A 7,393-nucleotide genomic window follows, 5' to 3' on the forward strand; every position below is an offset into this window, starting at 1 on the left:
CCCCTCTCGGGATCGTACCTGGAGAGTTTCCAGTACTCTACTAGTCTCGGCTACAGGAGGGAGAATCAGGCAGAGGCATACCCATTCCATTCTTAGCTTGTGCAGTGGCCACAGAGTAGAAGGCAATCTGCTACAAGTCAAAACTCACGTGTGATGGACAGCAGCAGCATGGGAGAGAGTAAAAGGCAGAGATTTAGGTTTACTGTGTGGAAGAAGGCAATGGTAAACCACTTTCGTATTTTTACCCAGAAAACTTAATGGATACAGTACCAGAATGATTGCAGAAAGAAGTGGGGCTTTCTTGGAGAGATGTGTTCAAGACGTCACTATGGATGGGAGTCAACTTGTGGCAGTCCCAGTGGAGGTGCCCCTGCAGCTCTGGGACAATCAGAAGTACAGGGAGATGTGAGAAACTGGTTGTTTCAACCACATACTGGAGAGAACTGCTGAAAATCTGGAGGGCATAGATATCTTGGGACCAGGGCTGGATCTCTGCTGAGAAGTCCCCAGTTCTGGGAGGGAGAAGCCTGTGTTGAATATATAGGTGGGAGGCAGGAAAATGATAAAGAGGCTCAGGAATCAGCCATAAGCAGGGAGCTTGCTCAATATGGCAGGCCAACTGCTAGAGAGTAGAGGGACCAAGGCAGGATGGGAAATCTTCTGTCTGGTGAGGGAGCCAGGGTAGTGTCATTGTCAGGGTGTAGAGGTACTGCCAGTTCTAACAGTCATGTTCCCTATTGATCTTGTAGACCAGTCTGCTCCTGCTCTAGATCTCCATGACCCCTTTGACTCCCCAAAAAAGATGATCTCCTCTCCTTTTCTACCAGAGAGACAGCAAGAAGGAGAAACTCACCATACTGTTATTTGATTCTGGAATGGAGCTACTCTCAGTCCCGTGTGGTGGCCAGGGTGACATTTATAGGGAAGGGTTTAATTTGTTCATCTCTCTCCAGGCCAGTGATTTCCTTTTCACTAGGAGAATCTCGACACTGTCGTGGCTGAGCAGGGGATGGGTAGTCCCCAGCAAACCAGAAACCACCTGTGTCGGTGCATCATACCAACTGGCCAGATGTAGCCAGGCCACAACTCTTATGGCTTTCTGGACCCAATCATAATACCATTGATTGGTTGATTGACTATGGAATTTGCAGGCAGTTGGGAAAGCAGATCTGGGAAACTGATTCTGTATTTCCCCACCTTGCAGACATTAAGACTTATTACAATAATAATGATAAGGATGATAATTTCAATAGTAATGATAATAATGATAATTCTAATAATAATTATAGTGTTCTCTGTTAAGCTCTTACTAGGTTCAAGGCACTGTATTAAGCATTGGTGTAGATATAAAATCATATGGTCAGACATAGCCCATATCCCACATGGGGTTCACAATCTAAGTAGGAGGGAGAATAGATATTGAGGCCCCATTTTATAAATTTGAAAACTTAGTCATAGACCAGTTAAGAGGATTTGTCCAAGGTCACACAACAGGAAAATGGCAGTGCTGATGTTAGAACCCATGTCCTCTGACTCCCAGAGCTGGGCACTTTCCAATAGGCAACACTGCTTTGCACATAATAAGCATTCAATAAATACAGTTAATTGGTTAATTGGTTGATTAACTGATTGTGGAATTGGCAGGCAGTTGGGAAAGCAGATCTGGGAAACTGATTCTATATTTCCCCACCATGCAGACATGAAGATATATAATGATATTGTTAATGCACTCATTGCTTTATACCAACCAGATAAGGCCACTATGTAGCTAGGTAATCTGGGGACACAGAGAAGGGGTGGGATATAGTGCTGTGCTGTGTCCCAGGATAGAAAACCTGCTGGGATACTCCATTTGGAACCATGGGCTCCTCTTCCTGCTCTGGGGGAAGGTCCACTGGGGATTTGTGCTAAAATCTTGGCACTCTAAGCAAGATCCTGAAACTTAAGACTCAGGTTCTGAACTGATCACCCAGTGAGGATGGGCCAGACCACAGGCTAAACACCAGCCCTGCAAGCCTGGGTCTTCAGTGGTGAGTTTATTACCAAATGTATTTGAGAATGGGGTGGGTTCTTCAAGGCTGCAGGACATCCCAGGAGATCAGATGAGATGTCACCCTAGGACCTAAAGGGGCCCCAAAAGGGGGGCCAATAGTGATCACAGGCTGCTCCTTGGGGGCCATGTACTCACTGAGTCGAGGAAGTTTGCTTGCCAATAATAAAGGCCAGCAAGGACAAAAAGCAGCCATTATCTTTTGAGCATTACTGGAAGGGATAAGGATTCTTTGGGAGGAAAATGAGCCCAAATACATTGACATTACAGCCTTTAGGGAAAAGGGCAGAGTCTTCCAGGCAGTTAATTGGTCCTGCAGGCAGTCATGAGTCAGTTAGCGATGGTCATGGAGCTGATGACTCCCCAGTTACAGACAAAGACAAAGGAGAGAGAGAAGTTGAAGGGTCAGCTGAAAGGTGCAGTGAAAAAGATCCAAGGCCTTAAGAGACCTTAGCTCATCTCAGGGGTTTACCACCTGGAATCCATCCCTTGGTGACCTCAGAGAATCAGGGGACATTGTACCTGGAACTGCTGAGGACATAGAACAATCTTGCCTCTGTGATTGCCTCAACCTAGGGCGGGAACATAAGCACAGAAGCAGTGTGGCCAAGTGTAAAAAGCACAAGATTGGTAGTCAAAGGACCTGGATCCTAATCCCAGCTCTGCCACCTGCCAGCTGTTTTTACTTTGGAAAGTAACTTCGATTCTCTGTGCCTAAGTTACCTCATGTTTAAAATGGGGTTTAAGACTGTGAGCCATGTGGGACATGGGCTGTGTCCAACCTGACTTTTTTATAACTCCCCCAGTGTACAGTGCCAGTATGTGCTTAACAAATATCATTAAATTAATATTACCAAATTAACCTCAGCAAAGCTAAACTTCCATGGGGTAGGTGTGAACACATACAAAGACCCAGGATTTACCAACAGTTTACACTCCTATGGACCCAGGGGTTGTATTCACTCTCCAAATCTAGACTGTTGTATTGTCCTTTCCCAAGTGCATAGTACAGTACTCTGCATACAATGTGTTCAATAAATACCACTGATTTATGGATTGATCAGTTTTACCATTTATTTTAGGAGACAAACTGAGGGTGGCACAAGTGGGAAATAAAAGAGACCCTGATGAATTTGTGTGAGATTTGTGTGAGATACAGGACAGCCTACTCTGTCACACCAAGTTTTTTAAATAGGACACATTGATGAAATGTTTCCTAAAAGTAAGTAAACATTTTGAGGGCGAGTGAAGTAATGGAAGGAAATTTGGGGAGTTCAATTTATGCAGCAATTCAACCACTTAAAGGAATAGAGGATATCTGCATTGGAGAGTGCAGACAAGCATATAAATGGGACAGTGTAAACATAGGATAAAGTGAAGTGGAAACAAATGAGGTTGAACAAGGGTTCAGGCATTATTTACATGGAAAATGGCATTTTCACAATTAGACCAATGTGATCAATCAAATCAATCAATCAATGGTATTTATGAGTACTTAATATATGCAGAGCACTGTACTAAGCACTTGGAAGAGTACAATAGAATTAAGCCACTACACATGTGTCCTGCCCACAATGAGCTTACAATAACACCCCAAATCTTAAAATGCATCTTAAGAGATAACTGTAGAATGATTTATCTGAGATAAAAGTGCAGCACGAAACCAGGAAGGTAGGGGGTGGGATTTAATTGCCAAGCACTACAGATGAAATAAATGTCAAAGAAAAATTCTTCTTTCTTTCTCTTGTTTTCTTCTTAAGAGAGTCGGGAAAGCTTTAGGGCTCAGGTGTCTAGGATTCCCGGGCAGTAGCAAGAAAAGGGTCATTTTGTGATATCGAGGATGATCAGGAAAGAATTGTTTCAGATTTTACTAACTGTGTCTGAGTACCTGACCCTATTTTCTAGGACTTTACAGGACATCAAGGATGGCAACGGTATAGTCTGTCTTAATGAACAATCCCAGCTAAGTGATTATTGGAGCCACCTATAGCCTGAGCTGGGATATGAAAGCACCAGGTTAAGGGGTGTGCTCCTGGCAGATCATCTGGTTTAGGAAAAACAGACATTGGCATCAAATGGAGAAAGATGGGGACTTTAAAGCACAAGTATATTTTTCATTGTTGGATTTTTATGCTACTGCTGGTAGGTCGTTATTGCCCTAGAGTATTTGAGGGGAGGATCAGGGAAGGGAAGCAACATGGTGAAGTGGATAAAGTACAGGCCTTGGAGTCAGAGGTCATTGGTTCTAATCCTGGCTCTGCCACTTATCTGCTGCATGGCCTTGGGCAAGTCATGTAACTTTAGTTACCTCATTTGTAAAATGGGGATTAAGACTGCGAACCCCATTCTGGACAGGAATGGTGTCCAACCGATCTGTTGTACCCAGCCCGGTGCTTAGTATATTGCTGACACACAGTAAGTGCTTAAAAGATATCATTTTCATTATTATCAGAAGCCCTGTACTGGTTGGTGGGTTATTTCCCTAAAATCTTTGCATAGTGGATCAGAGACCCTGCATGGGATTATCTTGTCTTCTTGCTGGATTGGTCAGCAATTGGATGTAGGACTGAGATCAAGGAGATGATAGGAAAATGATTTGTCTTAAACAATTTGACCATGATTAGAAGAATGATTCGGTGGTGATAGGTGACAATTTAAGCACAACTGGGGATTAATCCAGCTGTAGCAACCTGAGCACAATTCAATGGGACACAATTCCACTACTAGAAAAGCCATCCCACTATACCCATGGCCCACTGATAGTGTGAAGGTCACTACTGTAGATTCAGACCCAAGTGGCCAGTTTGTGATTTAGAGGTTGTACATGTGAATGTGGGGTGAGGTACTCCCAGGATCTTATTGCTTTGCATGGCTCTGGTAATAATTACAGAAGCAGGAGTACTGGATGTTCTCCCTTGTGAATCACCCTTACACTTGAATGTTGGACCTTTATTCATTCCTCCCTCAGACTCACAGCCCAGGTTGCAGGTGGCTCCAATGATCACTTAGCTAACACTGTCAAGTCAGGCTTTCCCACTGCCATCTCTGATGTCCTGCCAAATCCTAGGAAGGTTCAAGTCTAAACAAAGGATTGTTAGGCAGATAAATGTCCAGCAGGGTCAGACACTCAGACACTAATGGTAAAATATGTACCTCTCTATACAAATAGAGGGAATAAAATAGAAATGTATTGGGAGTGAATTGCTGAGAGTGAAAGGGTTAGTGCACATATTATAGCAAACTGCTTCTACCAACTTGCAGACCATGTCATCAGGGAGAGTAACCGACTTTAATCTTGAAGACTCGATATGAGAGAAAAGATCAGGTATGAAAAAAGATAAAAGTAAAAGAGAAATAGCCCTAGGGCCTCAACTCTCTTCTTCTAAATCCTTTTCAGAAATATACCTTGGCTCCAGAACTCCACAGACCCATCATCATCCCCAAAACACTCAGTGCTTATTCTCCAGCACCAATCCAGGGCAAGTACCATAATTATCATTCACAAACCATTGGGTGCCTTTATCTATCTAGTACTGATTTATGAATGGAAAGAGAGCTGATCTCAGAAGTTTTTCTGTCCCACCATGTGCTCAATCACAAGACCCTAGGACATACTAGAAAAAAGCCATACAGACTCCCAGTATATATAAGAAATATGATTTAAAAAGCATTTCACAAAATGTTAAAGTTGGGTCAAGTATTAAGTAAAATCATAAATACTAATTAGGATTAAATCAGGTTATATAACAAAACAAGGTTGCACGAATACAAGGTCAAATAACCCAAAACTGAGTTCAATCACAAAACAAATCCTGTCTTTGAATTAGTCATATAGTTCCTGGTATAGTTCAGAAGTAATTGTAAATATGCTCTATACATATTATTAAAAAGATAAGAAGAATACTCACATCCAAGACTTGGTCTGCCTACCACATGCAATTATTAACTTGTCAAATCACTATTTAAGCAGCTGGATCATCACCAGTAGTCAGAATGAGGCTTCCAGCAAATCTAGAAATTAAACCAGTGGAATAGAAGATAACAGAGGTGGGATGACCAGGTCATGGTATGACCAGTTTGCCAACAGTTGGTTCAATTTAGATGAACCCATTTTGAGTTCAGTGAAATATATAGAGGAGAAATAGAGGTCTTCTTTAAGTAGATGGCATCATGACCTTAGGATGGTATAATATGGAGGAGCAGATCGATAGGAGCAGTCAGAAACATTTAAAACTGTTACTCACTGAAGATTAAACAGGAGCTATAGACAAGGACTTGGAAGGAATTAAACTGCTGGAATACAGGTTAAGCAGAAGAGAGGAAAAGAGGGAGAAGTGAATTCTTTAAGATAAAACAACAGCCTGAAGGATTGTTCAAATCTATTCAAAGCCTAAATGCTATGTTAAGAATATGAAGAACAGAATCGTTCTTATGGAACTTTGGAATAGTTTAGTCCAGTGAACTGTAGGGGGACTAGATTGCTTCTGGTGGAAGATTGAACTGAGATTGTAATTGGCTTGCCAGAATCCTAGGGATATATTGGTGTGTGCACGTGTGTGTGTGTACGTGTGTGTGTGTGTGTGTATGAATCTGTATCTGTCTGTCTTAGATTGTTTGGGGGACAGTTTTCTGTCTCATGGGGCGAGAGAGAGGGAAAGGCAGCCATAACCTCTTCATTTCAGGAAAAGACCCAATCTAGTGGCTGCTAAAACCCATTCTGTTCCTCTGCCCAACCAGTGGTCTGCCCCAATGGAGGTGTCCCTGCAGCTCTGGGACCAGCAAATAAATGGGAAGATGTGAGCAAGAGGTTGTCTTATCCACAAACTATAGGGACCTGCTGAAAATCTGGGAGGCATGAGCATCCTGGGAGCAGGATTGGCTCTCTGCTGAGAAGGCCCCTATCTGGGAAGGAGAAACCTTGGCTGAATATATAGCTGGGAGGCAGGAAAATGATGGAGAAAGGAACTCAGGATAAATCTCAAAGCAAGCAGCTCTCTCAGTACAGCAGACCGGTCTGCTAGAGAATAGAGGTCTCAAAGGTGAATGGGAAATCTTCTGTCTGGCAAGGGGCCAGGGTAGTGTCACTGTCAGGGAGTAAGGGAACATCCACTTCTAACAGTCATGTTCCTTACCGATCTTGTTGATCAGTCCTCTCCTGGTTCAGGTCTCCATCACCCTCTTGACTCACAAAAACAGATGATCTCTCCTTTCCAATCAGAGTCAGCAAGAAGGAGAAACTCACCATGCTGCAATTTGATTGTATAATCGAGCTACTCTCAGCCCTGTGTGGTGGCCAGGTAGACGTTTATAGGGAAGGGTTTCATGTCCTCATCTTCCTCCAGA

At 43.0% G+C, this 7,393-nt stretch overlaps 1 non-coding gene across 1 annotated transcript; it reads left to right on the plus strand.

Moving 5' to 3' along the window:
• On the plus strand, positions 1 to 138 carry LOC114814028. The gene has a single exon (XR_003761771.1). It is a non-coding gene; the product is annotated as a small nucleolar RNA SNORA7 (small nucleolar RNA).
• Positions 139 to 7,393: the final 7,255 nt, after the last annotated feature.

Source organism: Ornithorhynchus anatinus, chromosome 8, assembly GCF_004115215.2.
Source record: "Ornithorhynchus anatinus isolate Pmale09 chromosome 8, mOrnAna1.pri.v4, whole genome shotgun sequence".
NCBI lineage: Eukaryota > Metazoa > Chordata > Mammalia > Monotremata > Ornithorhynchidae > Ornithorhynchus > Ornithorhynchus anatinus.